The sequence below is a fragment of the Heterocephalus glaber genome, unplaced genomic scaffold (assembly GCF_053883595.1).
Source record: "Heterocephalus glaber isolate CG9 unplaced genomic scaffold, H.glaber_assembly_v1.0 deba00001523, whole genome shotgun sequence".
Classification (NCBI taxonomy): domain Eukaryota; kingdom Metazoa; phylum Chordata; class Mammalia; order Rodentia; family Bathyergidae; genus Heterocephalus; species Heterocephalus glaber.
In genome coordinates this window covers 15,883,912-15,900,163 of record NW_028258327.1, presented here as the reverse complement: position 1 = coordinate 15,900,163, position 16,252 = coordinate 15,883,912, and positions in this window count along the sequence as shown.

Genomic DNA, 16,252 nt, shown 5'->3' with positions numbered 1-16,252 from the left:
CTACCTCACCCCACCACTTTGCTACATGCTAACCTCCTGTCTCATTGCTTCTGATATGAAGTTGCATTTCATAATTATAAGTGGTTAAGTTCATCAAGTGGTATAAAACTTCTAAATACATGAGGAGAAAATTGGTAGATAATTCCCTGATTAAAGAAAATCAGAGCAGTATAGAATACATGAAAACCACTATTAATTAAATTGACCTAATTGATAATTTTAGTATATTCTTGTCCAAAAATAGCAGAATATATAGTCTGTATAAATGCACATGGTGTTACTAACATACAATGTCTCAATAAATGTAATAAATTTAAGTAATGTGGAACATGATTTCTCACCACAATGAAACTTAATTAGAATTTAAAAACAGAATTACACCTGGAAAATTTCCACATTCTTAAAAACTAAACAACATATTTCCAAATCAATGGTAGATCAGAGAATAAGTAAGAAGTGAATGAAAATGAAATCACAGCTTATTATGATTTCTTGGAAGCCACTAGAATAGATGAGAAATTTATAGCATTAAAAATTACATAAGGAAAGAAATGATTGAATAAGTGAGATCCACTTCTATCTTAGAAAACTGGGGTGAAAAAGCAAATTAAATTCAATGTAGTAAAGAACTAATAAAGATCAGAATCATAACTAATGAAGTAAGCAAAGAAAAATCAATAAAATCACAACCTGATATTTGAGAAAATATTCTTACACCTTTGATGGATATGCAAAATGGCAGAACAACTTTAGAAAACAGTTTGGCTACTCATTTAATCCTGACAGTGTAGAGAAAGCAACATTAGTAGAGCTTCATGCTACACAGAGCTTCATGCTACAAATTAAGTCAGAGCACTGGCAAAAACATTGTGGAGATACCAACCATTGTAGTACACTGGAATGAGACAGTGATACAGTGAAATACAGAAAATGAGAAACTGAGAATAACAGAAATTCCATATAATCCCAGGCATTCGCCCAGCTTAAATCTGGAGATCTTATTGTTCACAATGTGGCAGAAAAATATCTATTCCTGCCAGGACATAGACCAGAATCTGTCATATTAGTAAACAATCTCCCAAGTTATCAGAGAAGTTCCAAGTCCAAATCCAGAGAATTAGCTACACTGTGCAGTGTAAAAACTATCTGAAAAAGAAGTCAATGCAGTGGCTGCAGGTGGATTGTAAAGCATGGTTGAGCTGAAATATCACCCTTTTCTTCTTTCATATTTAAAAAAAATTTGATCTTAAATTCCTTGGACTTAACTAGTTATCAGGTCCTTTGAGAAGAAAAAATATTTACAATATAGGAATAATTTAGGAAAAACAAAGTTTCAAATTATTTGTGTAAAACTCTCTGTCAGATGATTGTGCTTAGGCTGCCTGAATGCCCAGATTACAAGAACTTGATAATAGGAAGATGTTTTGTTTTGGTATGCAACTCCGTCATTGGCCAACACAACATTCAGCTGGACTTCACAAGACAAATGTTATCAAGGTCCTTATTCAAAGATGCCATAATCCATCCCCCGAGACAGACCTAAGGCTGCAGTGGTAGCAGTGAGCTTGCTCTGGCAGCAGGCTTTCTGCCCAAGTCACACATAGTCAGAGAAGCCCATGTTCCCTTTGGTGCATTTTCATAATGGTTTCTGGGTTTTGTGGCATCAGAGAAACCTTTTAAGATCTTCAAGTCCCATCATAGAAAATGCAAACGCAGACTTGCTTGGTTGAGAGTTCAGGGGATTTTGATTGTTCCTCCTTGTTAAGGGATTGCTTCTGTCTGCTGACAAGACCTCACCAAAAGATCTGGCCTCATACTGTCATCGGACAAAATATCACTGTATTGTTTGTTCTGTATTAAGGTATTGTATTTTGCTTCTGAAACACCCACTCACTTTGCTATAGCCATGCAACATGAAAGGAGATGACACTGATTTTATGTGTTATGAAATTGGAAAAGTATTTAATAAAACCTGTTAATTTTTATATTGAAAATAAAAATGTTTCTACAGATATTAATGTTAACAAGACAAAAATATTTTATTTTGTACTATATCAGGTAATGACAAAATAATTTCACAGAATATGGACTATTTTTATAATTAGCTCAATAACTTTGTAGAGTGAGTAAAGCTATAAAATAAAATAGACGTTTTAGTCAACATGCTGGTTTATGTGTTTATTTATAGAAATAGATAGCAATAGTGATTCCATATTTCAAATATTTTTGCCAGCATAATAAAACAAAATAATTAAGCTTTCTTTTAAAAGGAAGAATGCAAATAGTTTTAGTATCCTCTTTCAAAGCCTGTTAAATAGAGCAGCGATATTTTAATTTCTTATTTTAGATAATTGCATTTTTTCATTCTCTACTCATGAAAATGTGAGTTTAACCAATAATATTCAAAAAAGGAAACTAATCAGCCTTATGGAGAAAGACAGCTTGTCATTCTCCACTTTCCATATCTACATTAATCTGTTTTTAATTTTGTATAGTTTTTCTATTTATCCAGGAAATGAGGTTTGCTTTATTTTTATAAACTTATGAAAGAATTGTAATTATGTTCACATGGCAGATAGTAAAGTTGCAAGTTGTATACAGCAAGAAAGCTCTCAAATATGGGAAAACTCCATCCGGTATGCTGTAGGGTGACTATATATATGTTTGTTTTATTGTTTTTAATTTGCATATCTTCTGTCTGTCCGTAAATTAAATGTAGGATCTTAATAATACCCCTTGAAACTCAAAGCCAAGATTTTGCTGTGCCAGAAAGTTTCTGAATAAGACATCAAGTTTCTAGCCATCAGAGGATAATTTATTGATACTTGTCAAAAGAAAGTATCAGTCTAACAGAAATCAAGACAAAAGGAATGCCTGATGAATTTTCTTTGAAGTGCCTTTTATAAAAGTCCTTGGTAATACATATTGATGAACTCCAAATTGTCTTGCCTGAAGGGAAAAGAAAGTAGACTGCTTTACACTGTCTTATAAATATTCATCAAAAGAACAAGACTTATGTTTCCAGGCATGAGGTGAATGATTACGGATGTATGATTGCCTTGGAATCTGAATAATTAGGTAAAACAGCCATTGACAGAGAATTTTAAACTTGGTATGTTTCCTTCCCTTCATTTGGAGTTAGAGACAAAGCTTCTTGTACCAAATGGACATAGTTTTAGATGGTGATGTATTATACTATGAAGCTGTAGTTATAAGTTGCTTCAATTTTTAGTTTTTTTGCTTTCTTAGCTCAAAATTAAAACAAAAATAATTGTCTTTGATTATTTCATTTTTGGTTGATTATTACATGGTATTTTATTTGTTCTAATGAAACAGTATCATTCTTACTAAAGATGATTTGCTAAGATCTGTGTGTTAATTAAGAATGAAAGTCTGCCAAGGGATAGAATGGCACAATTCAAATGGCCAGAAAGACCAGTTTTATGTTATTAATTTTATATGATATCATTATCATTTTGCTTACTCATTTTGGAATGGATAATTATATATTTCTTTTGCTCATTGAATACATATGATTAAATATCTTATTTGGCTTAATGGGCATACAATATTTGATACATGGAAGATAAGCAATGTTTGTATTGAAAATCAGATACTATCTGTCATTGTCAAAATGGCTGCACATTTTTCATGATCCTTGTTTCATAAGATATCCGCTGATCAGTATAGAGAAATATAATTCATTTTCAGGAAATTTTTTTCTTTCTTTTAAATGTTTAACTGCATGTAAGTGTTATCACTTACATGCAATTGAGCAAATACCCTCTTTGAAGCAAAATAGTTGCTCTTCTTAAGTAAGTGAAAGTATCAATGTTGAATGAAAGACATATTTGGCCAGTGTTTAAAGAAAGCAGAAATTAGCCCCTATGTCCCCTTTTCAGCCAAAGGAACACTCTCTGTCTACCAGTTGATACACATAGGGGGCTCCAAAAGTAGGAAAGTAGAGCTTAATGTAGTATCTGTCCAGAAGTAAAACGCAATAGAACAAACACAAAAAAATAAGAAAATAATTTACAGATTTATTCTTTTAGAAAATGTTTCAATGTTATCTAAAATCTGCTCCTTTTATGTAAGATTTTACTAGTTCATAAATCCTCATCAGAAATATACAGAATTTTGAAATCCTTCACAGTGCGGAGCTGTGATGAATGCGGAGTTTGACACTGAGGAGGAGGACCTTAACATTCTTAAAAAAATTGGATATTTTGGTAAGTAAAGTTGAATTTTTTCACAAGCAAAGAAATCATCTTGAACTTTCTATACTTTTTTCCAATCTTGATGTTTGTTTAATGTGCTGTATAATTCATCTCATTTGGAATTTACGAAAAATAGTTTGGAAAAAAACTCACATAAGGCATATGGTGTCAGCAGTCTGGAACACTTAAATCGATCATACAGAACACCTAGATGAATTCAATATGGAATAGAAAGAAACCAAGAAGAGCCTGTAAACTGAAGTGTCAGTATCGCTGAGGAAATCTATTATTTTTCTTTCATTTCTGAGAACCCACCAATGAGAATCATGCGACATATCCATGATACCACTTTTAGACCATTTTCTCCAGTCTCCAAGAACAGATCTCCATTTTAAATGCATATAAGCTACTACAGGATAATGCAAAGGATAGAAAAGGTGAACAGACAGTAAAATATTTAAAATTTTGTTTTATTTGCTGCATTAAACCGAACCTATGTAATGTCAAAAACAGCTTCATGGTATGCAATGAATGGAACATGAAAGTATCGTAGTTGAAATATTTGAAATGTCTAGAGAACTATAAGGGAAAGGCTACAATCTAAAAACAATGGCTCCAATTAATATTTAGAAAATATGGTGACTACATAGCGCTCACTAAAACACAGCTCTGTTTGGCTTTCTATTCGGACACTATGGCTGTCCAGAGAATATTGTTTTAAGAGAAAGACAGACCTTACAGTTGTCACTGGGAATTCACATGAAGAAAGGAAAGTGGCTGAGCTTGTTTAATTTACAAAAAAAAAAAAAAATCTCCCTAGTAGTGATGAAAAGGATTCATATTCTGCTGAGGAGCTCATTGATGAAAACAATGAGCATTAAATATACTCAAGTGATTGGGGCTTTTGTGTGGGTGAGGAGGGTACAAAAGAAGTTTGCATTCATAAAAGGAAAAGCAAAGATCACCTAAAGCATGGAAAAAAGTTCACACCGACCTATGTCAATTAATTCCAATAAATACAAACGGAAGGACAGTACATTTTCATTTATTTATCATGGAAGAAAAGAATGTTAAAATCTTCTTGCTGGCATGTTTATTGTACCTAGACACTAGTATTTCAGAGTGAAAATTACTTAATTTTTCAGTAAGTTCAAAAAACCCTTAATAGAAAACAAAAAGATTACTATTTGACCAAGAGTCCACTACTAGATATTTATCAAAAGAAAAAGAATAGAAAATTGTGTCAGAGTAAATATGTAAGATACCAAATAGTTTCTCTAGTGTGAGAAACTGAAAGTGTAAATAAGGACTAAAAGGTATAACAGATAATGTAAAATAGGAAGAAAAGGGGAAAAGGGGAAGGGGAAGTGGGAGGGGTAGGGGAAAAGAAAGAAGGAAATTAATATGAGAAAAAGAAAAAATGGAAACAAAGTCTTTGTAAATAGGGAGGGATGGAGAGGTTGAAGGGAGGGCAGGGGAATGGGGAAAAAATAAGAACCAAGATGAATTACGTAAAGGTAAAATTTCCAATGATGAATGTCATTATAGTGTATATCTTAAATGTACCAATATAATTAATAAAAAAGAATGCTCATGCAGCATTTTATAGAAAATATTATGACTCAAGTGATTAAGAGTGGGATACTGATTAAATATATTATGTTAATTCCATAGGACTGTAATATTTAACCATTAAGAATATTCAAAGAGTCTTATTTAACATGTATTTAGTGAGAAGAGGATATATATGTGTTTGCATAACACTATATACTTATCTATCATGTACCATATGTTAACCTATATTATATAAATGGTATTATGAGCTGACTCAACCCCCACCACCACCAAATTCATATATTGGTGATCTGTCACTAAAACATCTTTAAAAGATCTTGAAGGATAGTTTTTAAAGACTTCTTTAGAAAGGTAATTAAGGTCAAATACATTCATATAGAATGGCCATAAAGCAAAAGGACTGGTGTGTTAGGAGAAGAGATTAGGACACACACAAGTACCCCCACATGGAGAGAACAAATGCATGAAGACAGGGAAAGGGCAGCCATCTTCAAATCAAGGAGAGAAGATTCAGAAGAAACCAATTTGTTGAGACCTTGACCTCAGGTTTCCATTCTCCAGAGCTGTGAGAAAATTTTCTATTGTTTAATCTACTCAGTCTGTGGTACTTTGTTGTAGCAGTCTAGGAAACTAATATAGATATTTTTCTTGATTTTTTTCTATTGGTATATTTGTTTTCTACTTTTTCTAATGTAAACATATACTTTTTATATAACTTAAGAACACAGGAAACAGAAAAGAAATGAAGGGTTGGGGATTTAGCTCAGCGGCACTGTGCCTACCTTGCAAGCATAAGGTCCTGAGTGATTCCTGGTACCAAAAAAAAGGAAAAAAAGAAATGAAAAATACCAGGGTATATTAACTGTGAAACACTCTATACTTTGGGATGATTTCCTCTAAGAAGTCTATTAAGAATTAATCGTTAAATACTAACATATATCCAATTGTTCATAGACAATCTTGCCCAGATGCAACATTCCTAAGACTTTTTGCCAACCTTTTAATTTTTTCTTTCAAATAGAATCAAATAAATTCTCAATTCAAATAATTTTAATCATAATAACCACATCAGAACTTATTAGCTAAAAAGAAGGGGGGTAATATTTTGTTTGAAAGATCTTGTTTCTAGTCAACCATGACTGTGTGTTCTAGAACATTATATACCCATAGTACCTAGCACAATTCTAGACATGATATAATTGTTCACTGATTTATTTAAAAATGAGAGTGAATAATAGCTTCTTAATATTTTACTTTGCTTCAGTACTTAATTAATTGATGGATGTGGCAATTGTAGTAAGATATACCTAGAAATCATCAGGTTGTTCATTGTAAGCAGCTACCTATGAAAACAGAATCAAGGATATGTCAGTTTTTTCTTTAACAATGAATAAAACTGAGAGAATATTGAGTAAGAGAATTTGCCCTGGAAATGTCAATATCAGGATTGTGATAGATAAGAGGACACAGAATTGACAGTCAGATTGTATTGAGTATGGTTATTTATCAAAACTTTGGATGGCCTTGCACATAGAATATTTTGATACAGTAAGATTTTATGATAATCTCTTTTTCTGAATCTAACATATTCTCTAAAATTCTCATATGCATGTTAAGATTTAAAAGAAATGTAGATTCATTTTAAAGGAGAAATTTGTAAAATTGAAAATGAATTTAAAATTTAAACATTCTAAATGTTCAGAAAATCTTTGAAGTCCTAAACTTTTTAAAGAAATATTTTGAAGTACATAATAAAAAATAGTTTTCTTGATATTTAATTGTTAAATTTAACTTAAGGTGCTTGATAAGTATGTAATTGATTAGGACCTATTAGCTTTCTGAGTGGATATTGTATAATTGCATTAGATAACTGTGTAGACTATGAATATATTATATGGGAATGTTAAACTTTGTGAAAACTTACTTCTATGAGAAACTAATGCAAAACACTGTACTCTGTATATATAGTGGAAACACGTGTCATCTCATTGGAGTACCAGACTCTCCAATCTTATTTGTTTTTCAAAACTGCAACCAACACTTACTGTATCATTATGAGAAGAAGGTAAGAATTTGTGTTCCTTTTGGAGAAAATAAATGTAGAGAAATGTATGTAGTCACATCATAGGTAAGGTGTACATCAATCAAAACTACATTCCCTTGATATAGCACAGAGGACTGAGAAGTTGCTGTGTGTGCCCTGCTTGTCTATTGTTTCATAATGATTTTTCCTGGCCACACCTCTACCAAAGACCTGCACTGATTATCTTTACTCCTGCATCTTTCGGCTTACGGGGAGCACTTTTGACCTTGTTTTCTAACTCTCCAAATATCCCTCTACTGATTTTACTCTTCTACCATCAGCTTGGCAGATTTTTAGCCACTCACAAACATTAAATTTTTGGAATTCACAAAAACCAAAAGCTTTATGCTGCAAGTGTTGTAAAGAATGTTAGAAATATAATAGATTGAGAAAAACTGCAATGCTTTGACTCCATCAGTAAATCATAAAAAAGTTCTCCACATCCTAAATATGACGTTCTAGAAGCTTTGGTGCAGGAGCAGGTTTAGTGATTTCAAATATATATAAGTGCTAAAATTCATATAAAAGTTTGCATGAAAGCATCATTATTTACATTTAATAAACAGTTGTTGGTTTTTATAATTTAAAGGAAAATTTTTACATTAACTGCTGGCTTTAAATCTTGCTAGTTGAAGATGCTTAATATTAAAAGAAGATTTAAAATTAAAACCATTTTATTTAAAATTCAAAAGTCTAAAACCATAATAGTTATATCTAATTAAGCTTTGAAATGAGATTTTAAATAAGCTTTCAGTATTACACATTTGAAATTATTAAAGTATAAGACTGCTCCAAGACTTAGTACATTTTGGGTTTTAAAATTCTGCATTAAAATTGATTTCTGTAAAAATCTAAACAAAGATCATTTTGTGTTCCACTGTCCTTAAAAAATTGCTAAAATTTATCTTGCAAGACTATCCTCAATTATCCAGAATTTGAATATGAAAGAGTTAAAGGGAGCAGCCTCAGATGACTGAGCTGGTTTATGAAGGGAAAGATTCCATTGGCTGTCACTCAGTTCATGTTCTCATTACCTATGTAAAATAAGTCAATAAAATTATAGACTTAGTATTGTTATATTGGTGCCTATCATAAGTACTGTCTTCTTTGACCAATGTTGCCCAATCTATAAATCTCTGCTCCCATTAACAGCAGCAGCAGCCACTTCCTTTGTGTAAAACCTGGATCTTGCTTGGATTGTAGTGAGCATCTGTCTCAAGGGCAGAATCCCCCTTGGTCTGAGAAAGGACCACTGCAAAGGCCTTGTGTTCTAGAAGCCTGTTCTGTCCCTTCCTCACTTGTCGTTCCACAGAAAAGGGAAGCTGGGAAGATGCTCCTGGAGAAAGAAGGATGATTTGTGATACCACAATTTGTACTCAGCACAAAGTAGGTGACTGATAAATGATGAATTTCAAAGGAAAAACAATTGTTCACTTTCCTTGTTAAACTTTTGGATCCACAACAAAATTAATTGTGATTCTAATCATAAGTTATTTTTTGACTTCCATGTTTGAATGCTTTCCTGGTTTATCTATGGTGTTTAATTTGAAAATGTCATATAGCATATAATTCTCACAGATATTTCACCTCATCCATAAATTTTTCTTATATAGAGATTACTTGTACCCTTCTTCTTGTTTATATAATTCAATAAATAGTTATTTTCCTCCTTTTATCTATTTTGAAAGAAAAGAAGAAAATAATCCTTGTCTTTGGAAAATAGTTAAATTGTAGTTGCCTACTAGCAAGGACCTATAGAGAACAGTGTAAAACATGCAAGGGAAGAATGAGGCTGAAAGATACATACAAGAATAAATACAATTATATATTAAATATGAAAAATGCATTGACTAAATAAATAAAATACCTGGAAAAACATGTTTTGTTAGTTCATCATAGAACATATGAATTTTCCAAAACTCTGAATGATCAATTATCAAAAGTCTCGGTTGTTCATTTGTATAACTTAGTTTCACTCTTTCCTCAATTACTACATTTACACCAAGTCAATCTTTCTTTTATAATACTTCAAATATTCATTACAAATATTTGAGAACTTCCTACTCTTTTTCAATTATTGTACTTAGTCTGGTCTTTATTAAGTTCTGTCTCATGCTCTGCAAATTTTCCCACCAGCACGTACTAATTATACTGAGAATTGGGCTGCAATTCCTTCTTCTTCACATTTTAGTAGATGGATGATGAAGGGATTTCAACCAAGCCCTGGTTCATTTCCCCTTTTGGCTCAACTTAGAGGACATACTTAGCATGACCAATGCCTTAGATTCAATCACCAAAGGGAGTGGGGAGTGGAGACCGAGATCTTATTTATCCAAGTGTATGTTGAATAAATAAGATCCCAAATCTCTATTCCAGAGCTACTCTGTTCAGTCTAATGTTAATGGTCTCCAGGGAGGAGATTGTATTTTCCTAAAAGAAGTGCTTTTTTCATCCCACCTTTCCTGTCATAAAATAAAGTTCCACATAGAGAGAAATTTAGACACTCTGGCCTCTGAGAAATCATGAAAAACACAAAACAAAACCTTTGTTCAGTTTTTAAATTTTCACTGCTTAGTTTTGTAGCCCTCTGTGCAACCTTTTGAATTCTTCCCTTCCTCTATATTCAGTGTTCCTTTGTTTGGAGGCAAGAGCAGATATGGTACTGTACAGTCTGAAGTCTTTGAATACTGGAAAGGAGTTTTATGCATCTCTTCTTACCTCTCAGAATCCCTGTGCCATGTTCTGGTGGCATAGATTTCTCCAAGGAGCTTCCCACTTTTAGAAATATATAGACAAAAAGGAGGTTTCAATCCATGTTCATTATATGTCTAAATTAAAGGTCTACATGGAACTGCCTTCTTTAAGTTTGGTAGAAAATTTTTAAAAAGTAAATTATCCTTTACCCTATTCAAAATGCACCTTGCACATTGCCATTGATATTAAAAAGCTAAGGTTTAAATCTATTGGATTGACCTTAATCTACTTGCATGGTGCAGTAGATTGAAATCTGCTAGATTTCAGCAAGTTCCCTATAAATAGTATATATAAGTGTACTATACAACCACTCATTTAAAAAATGAGGCAATATTGAAACTATAAAGGAAAGATGACAGAATTCTACTTAGTGAAGGATGTGAATTGTCCTGAGAACTTCAGTCCTTTTCTTTGAAGAATGGAAAACTGAAAGAAATATAAAATTATGAAGTGAGGAATCTCTGATAAATTTGAAAAGAAGAAAAGCAAAATCTATCCTGAAGATTGGTAAGGAAAGTAAAGCTGAACATTATTTACTCCAAAACCAAATTACATTTTTAGATAGCTGTTAGGTAATGTTAACATAACAAAAGTGCCATGCTTGGTGGTGCATACTTGGAATCCCAGCACTAGGAAGGCTGAGGCAAGAGGATCATTGTAAATTGGGCTAAATAGTGAATTCAAGACCAGCTTGAACTACATAGTGAGACATTAAAACAAACAAACAAACAAATAAATGAAAGCAGAAAGCTAAAAAAGTAAAAAATGTATAGATATCATTTCATAATTATTAGATCCAGAAGGAAGCAGGTAAAAAAGTTATAAGGAAATAAAATGTTTAATAGTTAATACAATTGTTTATTAGAATTACTCAATAGTTTAAATGAAAGAAAAAATATGCAGACAGTTTGGAGAGTAACATTGAACTATTTCATCAAAAGAACTAAAACAAACAAACAAAAAACAACCCAATAGGTTAAAATGGAAAAGAGAACTGAAAAGAAAAAATAATGAAGATAAACTTCCAAAAATAATAGGTACAGTAAAATCCAATCTATTCAGAATAAAAACTGATGAAAATAGATATGAAAAGACATTACTTTAAACTGATAAAAGCCAGGGCTGGGGATTTAGCTCAGTGGTTCCACCACCTGCCTCACAAGTGCAAGATCCTGAGTTTGACCCCCGGTACCAAAAAAAAAAAAACCCAGAAAAAAAGAAAGTATATTGGGGCCGGGGATTTAGCTCAGTGGTTCTGCTGCCTGCCTCACAAGCGCAAGATCTTGAGTTCGATCCCAGGTACCAAAAAAAAAAAGTTGCACTAAACTGATAAAAGCCATTTTGACAATCACAATGCCAATGTTATTCTAAATTGGGAACAAATGAAAAATTCCCTCTTAAATCAGGAACAAGACAAGGATGTTCATTTTCATCACACTTGTTCAGTGTAATACTCAAAATTTTAGCCAGTGCAATGAGACAAGAAAAAGAAAGAAAAAAAGAAAGAAAGCAAAATAGAAATAGGAAAGGAATAAGTGAAATAATCATCATTCAAAGATGACATGTTCTTTTATGTAGAAGTCCAAAAAAAAAAAAAAGCTCTATAATAAGACTCTTGGAAGTAATACATAAATTCAGCAATGTGTCAGGATAAAATATTAATACACACCCACACACAAATAGCATTTGTGTACACCAACAATGAACACAAAGAAAAATTAGGACAACTATCTCATTCACTTTAGCATCAAGAAAATTAAATACCTAGCTAAAAAAGTGACCTCTATAGTGAAAACTATATTACTCTGAAAAAGAAGATTGAAGAAGTAAAGGAAACATATCGTTTGTTTCTGGATAGGCAGAACTAATATCATCAAAATGGAATTTTGCCAAAAATGAATATGGACTTAATACAATATCTATTGAAATATCATCACCATTCTTAAAAAAAAAAACTGGAAAAAATATTCAAAAATATATATGGAATGAAAGGAGACCCTCAATAGCCAAAGAAATCCTGAGTAACAAAAACAAAGCAAAAGCTTTTACTCGGCAAAGAAAACAATAGCATGAAAAAAATACCCTACAGAATAGGAAAAAACTTGTCAGCTCCCCCTTGGATAGAGGACTAATTTCTAGAATATATAAAGACCTCAAAAAATTAGTCACCCCAAAATAAAAGTTCCAATCAAAAATGGGCAACTGAAATGAATAAACTCTTTTCAAGATAAGTACAAATGGCAGTAAATACATGAAAATGTGTCAGCATTTTAGTCTTTATGGAATTACAAATAAAGTAACACTGAGATTCCATCACACTAAAGAGGATGGCTATACTATAGAGCTAAAAACAACTGTAGGTGATGTTTTTGGGGAAAAGGGAACCTTTCTACATTGTTAGTTGGAATGTAACCAAGTGCAACCACTGCAGAAATCTGTATGGAGATTTCTCAATAAAGTAAAAACAGAAATTCCACTTGATCCAACTATATATCTTCTGGGTATCTTCTGAGTTAACGACATCATATAACAGAGATATATGCATACACATATATAGCAACACAGTTCTTGATAGCTAAAATTTGAAAGTAGACTCTATTCTCATGAATAGAAGAATAAATTTGAGTCATTTGTAGAAAAAGCTAGAGGCATTTTGAGATCATAATGCTAAGTGAAATAAATCAGACACAGAAAGTTAAATATCATGATTTTTCTTATATGACAAAGCCAAAATACAAATAATTTAAAAAGTAAAATAAAAGAGATAATATGACAGAGAGAAGTAGACTTTGTGGACATCCAAAAAGGATCTGGGGATGGGGGATAGGGGAAATTCAACAGGGAAAGTGGAAATAAAATAATTAAGATGCAATATGATTATGTACTGATTTCCCAAAATAAATAAAATGATTGTATATTGCAAACCTATGCAAACAAGGAAATCCACTCTGAAAGGTATGGAATTGCTCAGGGATAAATTAAGTTGCCAAACATAAAAAATGACATTCATTTAGACACTAAAATGTACTTTTTATTTCATTCACATATTAATAAAATTATATTTTAAAATATGATGTATACATCTACAAAGTCACTTCATAGCAGTCATGACTATGTTTGCTATTATATATATATATATATTTGATTCAATTCCTTGGTTAGTGCTCTTCTCATGGCTCATAGATGACCACCCTCTTTCTGTGGCTCCACATCATGTGTAACAAGAAAAGATGTGAGTTTCTCATTCTCTACTTCAAAGGTCACTAAGCCCATCATAGGGATCACCCTTTCTGTCCCCACCTAAACTTAGTACCTTCCAACAGATCCTACATCCAAACATCTTCACATTGTGAGCAAGGAATGCAATATATGAATTTGGGGGTGAAAAACATTTAGTCTATAATAATTACATTATAAAATATGATTTAAATAGTCATGACAACTGAGCAAAGATGAATCATTATTACAAAGGAGAATATCATCTTATTAAAATTATAATAAGTGGTTTTAAGTATTAAATACAGTTAGAGATAAAAAACCCTCTAAATTACAATTGAAAATCTAGTTTTTATGACAAATAAGTGAAATAATGAGCTTCAAGAATAATATATTATATAAAATGATATTTTAATTGATATAAATGTGAAGACAGAATATTTGATATTAAGGACAAAATATAAATTATGATAAAGAACTCAAAGAAGCAAAAAAGAAAATAATAAAACAAAGCTGTCCAGCAGCTGTTAGATGACAAGAAGACCAATCTAAGGCTTATCAGAATTAAAGAAAAACTAGAAGATAGCACAGATATCTTCACTAACATGGGTACAGAAATCTGAGAAGAAAATTTCCCAAATATAAGAAAAGAGTTTAAAATACAAGTGAGTGATGCTTCTAGAACACCAAACAAATATTAGGAAAAAAGAAGCTCACCAAGGCATATCCTTATTAAATTACCAGATATCCAACAAAAAAAAAGTACAGAATTTTAGAAACAGCTAGAGGAAAACAAAAAATCACATATAAAAGTAAACCAATTAGAATCACAGCAGATATTACAACACAAACTCTAAAAGCCAGAAGAACTTGGAATGAAGTATTTTAAGCCTCAAAAACTAATGACTTCTTACTCAGATTAACTTATCCAGTAAAGATGTCCTTCAAAATAGATGAAGAAATAAGGTACTGGGATGAAAACAACCAACTCAAAAGATATATGAGTACTAAACAAGCTCTAGAGAAAACCTGAAGAATGTTCTTGGAATGGAATAGCACCACCCCTCCTTCCCTATAACTAGTGGCATGAGAAAGAGGGACATGGGACTCAAGTAGCTTTAAGGCACAGTGGAACAATGAATAAGAAGTCAGCATTCCCATCTTATTCTCAATGGGGTAAAGCAGAGTGAAACAGAGGAGGCTGTGCAAGGGCCTGGACAGGTCGGCTATACAGGGTAGCAGCCTTGGACTGTCACTGTCTGAGGGTGCCACAACAATCAGGAGAGTGATACAGAGACAAACACTGAAAGGAAATGTGGCTGGGTCTGCAAGGGACTTACAGAATGTTGCTGGGTGAAGATTCTGGTCTCAGCCCCCACATCCAGAGGCCAAGATCAACCCTACACTAATCCTACTGCAGACTTGGCAGGGTTACCCAGAACAGATTTGGGTTCTGACTTGGACACTATCACAGAACTGAGGGCACCAGAGGAATTTTATTGATTTTTCTTGTTGTTTGTTTGTTTCTTTGTTTTGAATTCCTTTTTCTGTCTGTTTTTCTCATGGTTTAGGTTTTTATTTTTATTGTTTCTTTTGTTTTGTTTGCCTTTTCTCTCTCTTTCCTCCACTGTCTTTCTTGATTTTTTTGACATCATGTGAGTGAACATTGTCTCTAGTCTTTCTAGTTCTCTTCAATATTCCTTTGCTTTCTCCTTCATTGTTTCTTTCCTATCCTCTTCTCCAGTTTCCTAAAGCTTGGATCATCATCCTTTGCCCTTCAGCCCTGCTTCTAATATCTTTTTCTCCATTTATCTCTCTATTTTTGCCCCTTGCTTCTTAAATCCTCTCCCACTCCCAGTAAAATAACTCTACTAAGGGGAATCTCACAGCATACTAATTCCTGGTTTATGTTGGATCTTGTTAAATAACTAGATATTGCTATCATGGTTAAAGGTACCAAATTAATAGTTACCACAATTTGTCAATTTCTAGGCTGTGGTTGATGCTATTTTTATTGCAAATTGTAGTACTTTAGCCAAGGAGTCATACTTGTTGTAATCAGTTGATCTCCATTATACGACAACTCTGTGATTGTCTGAGATCATAATCATCACTATAGTCCAGTACCAAAGGACTGAGTGTTGAGCCAAATAGATAGCAATTTCTCATTCCTAATAAATTAGGAAGGTAGGATCTTGGAACAGACACAAAAATCAAGAACCAATTACATCTAGAAGACATGTTTGAGGAATAGACATTTCCTAGGGGAGCCTTAATACTAGTGATCAAGCTATGTATTGTAAGTAATTTACAAGCATCAACACAAAAACAAATTAAAATGAAAATAAATAGAAAATGACAAGATTCAGAAGCAAAATGAAACTGCAGACCTCCAAGCCACCCAGGA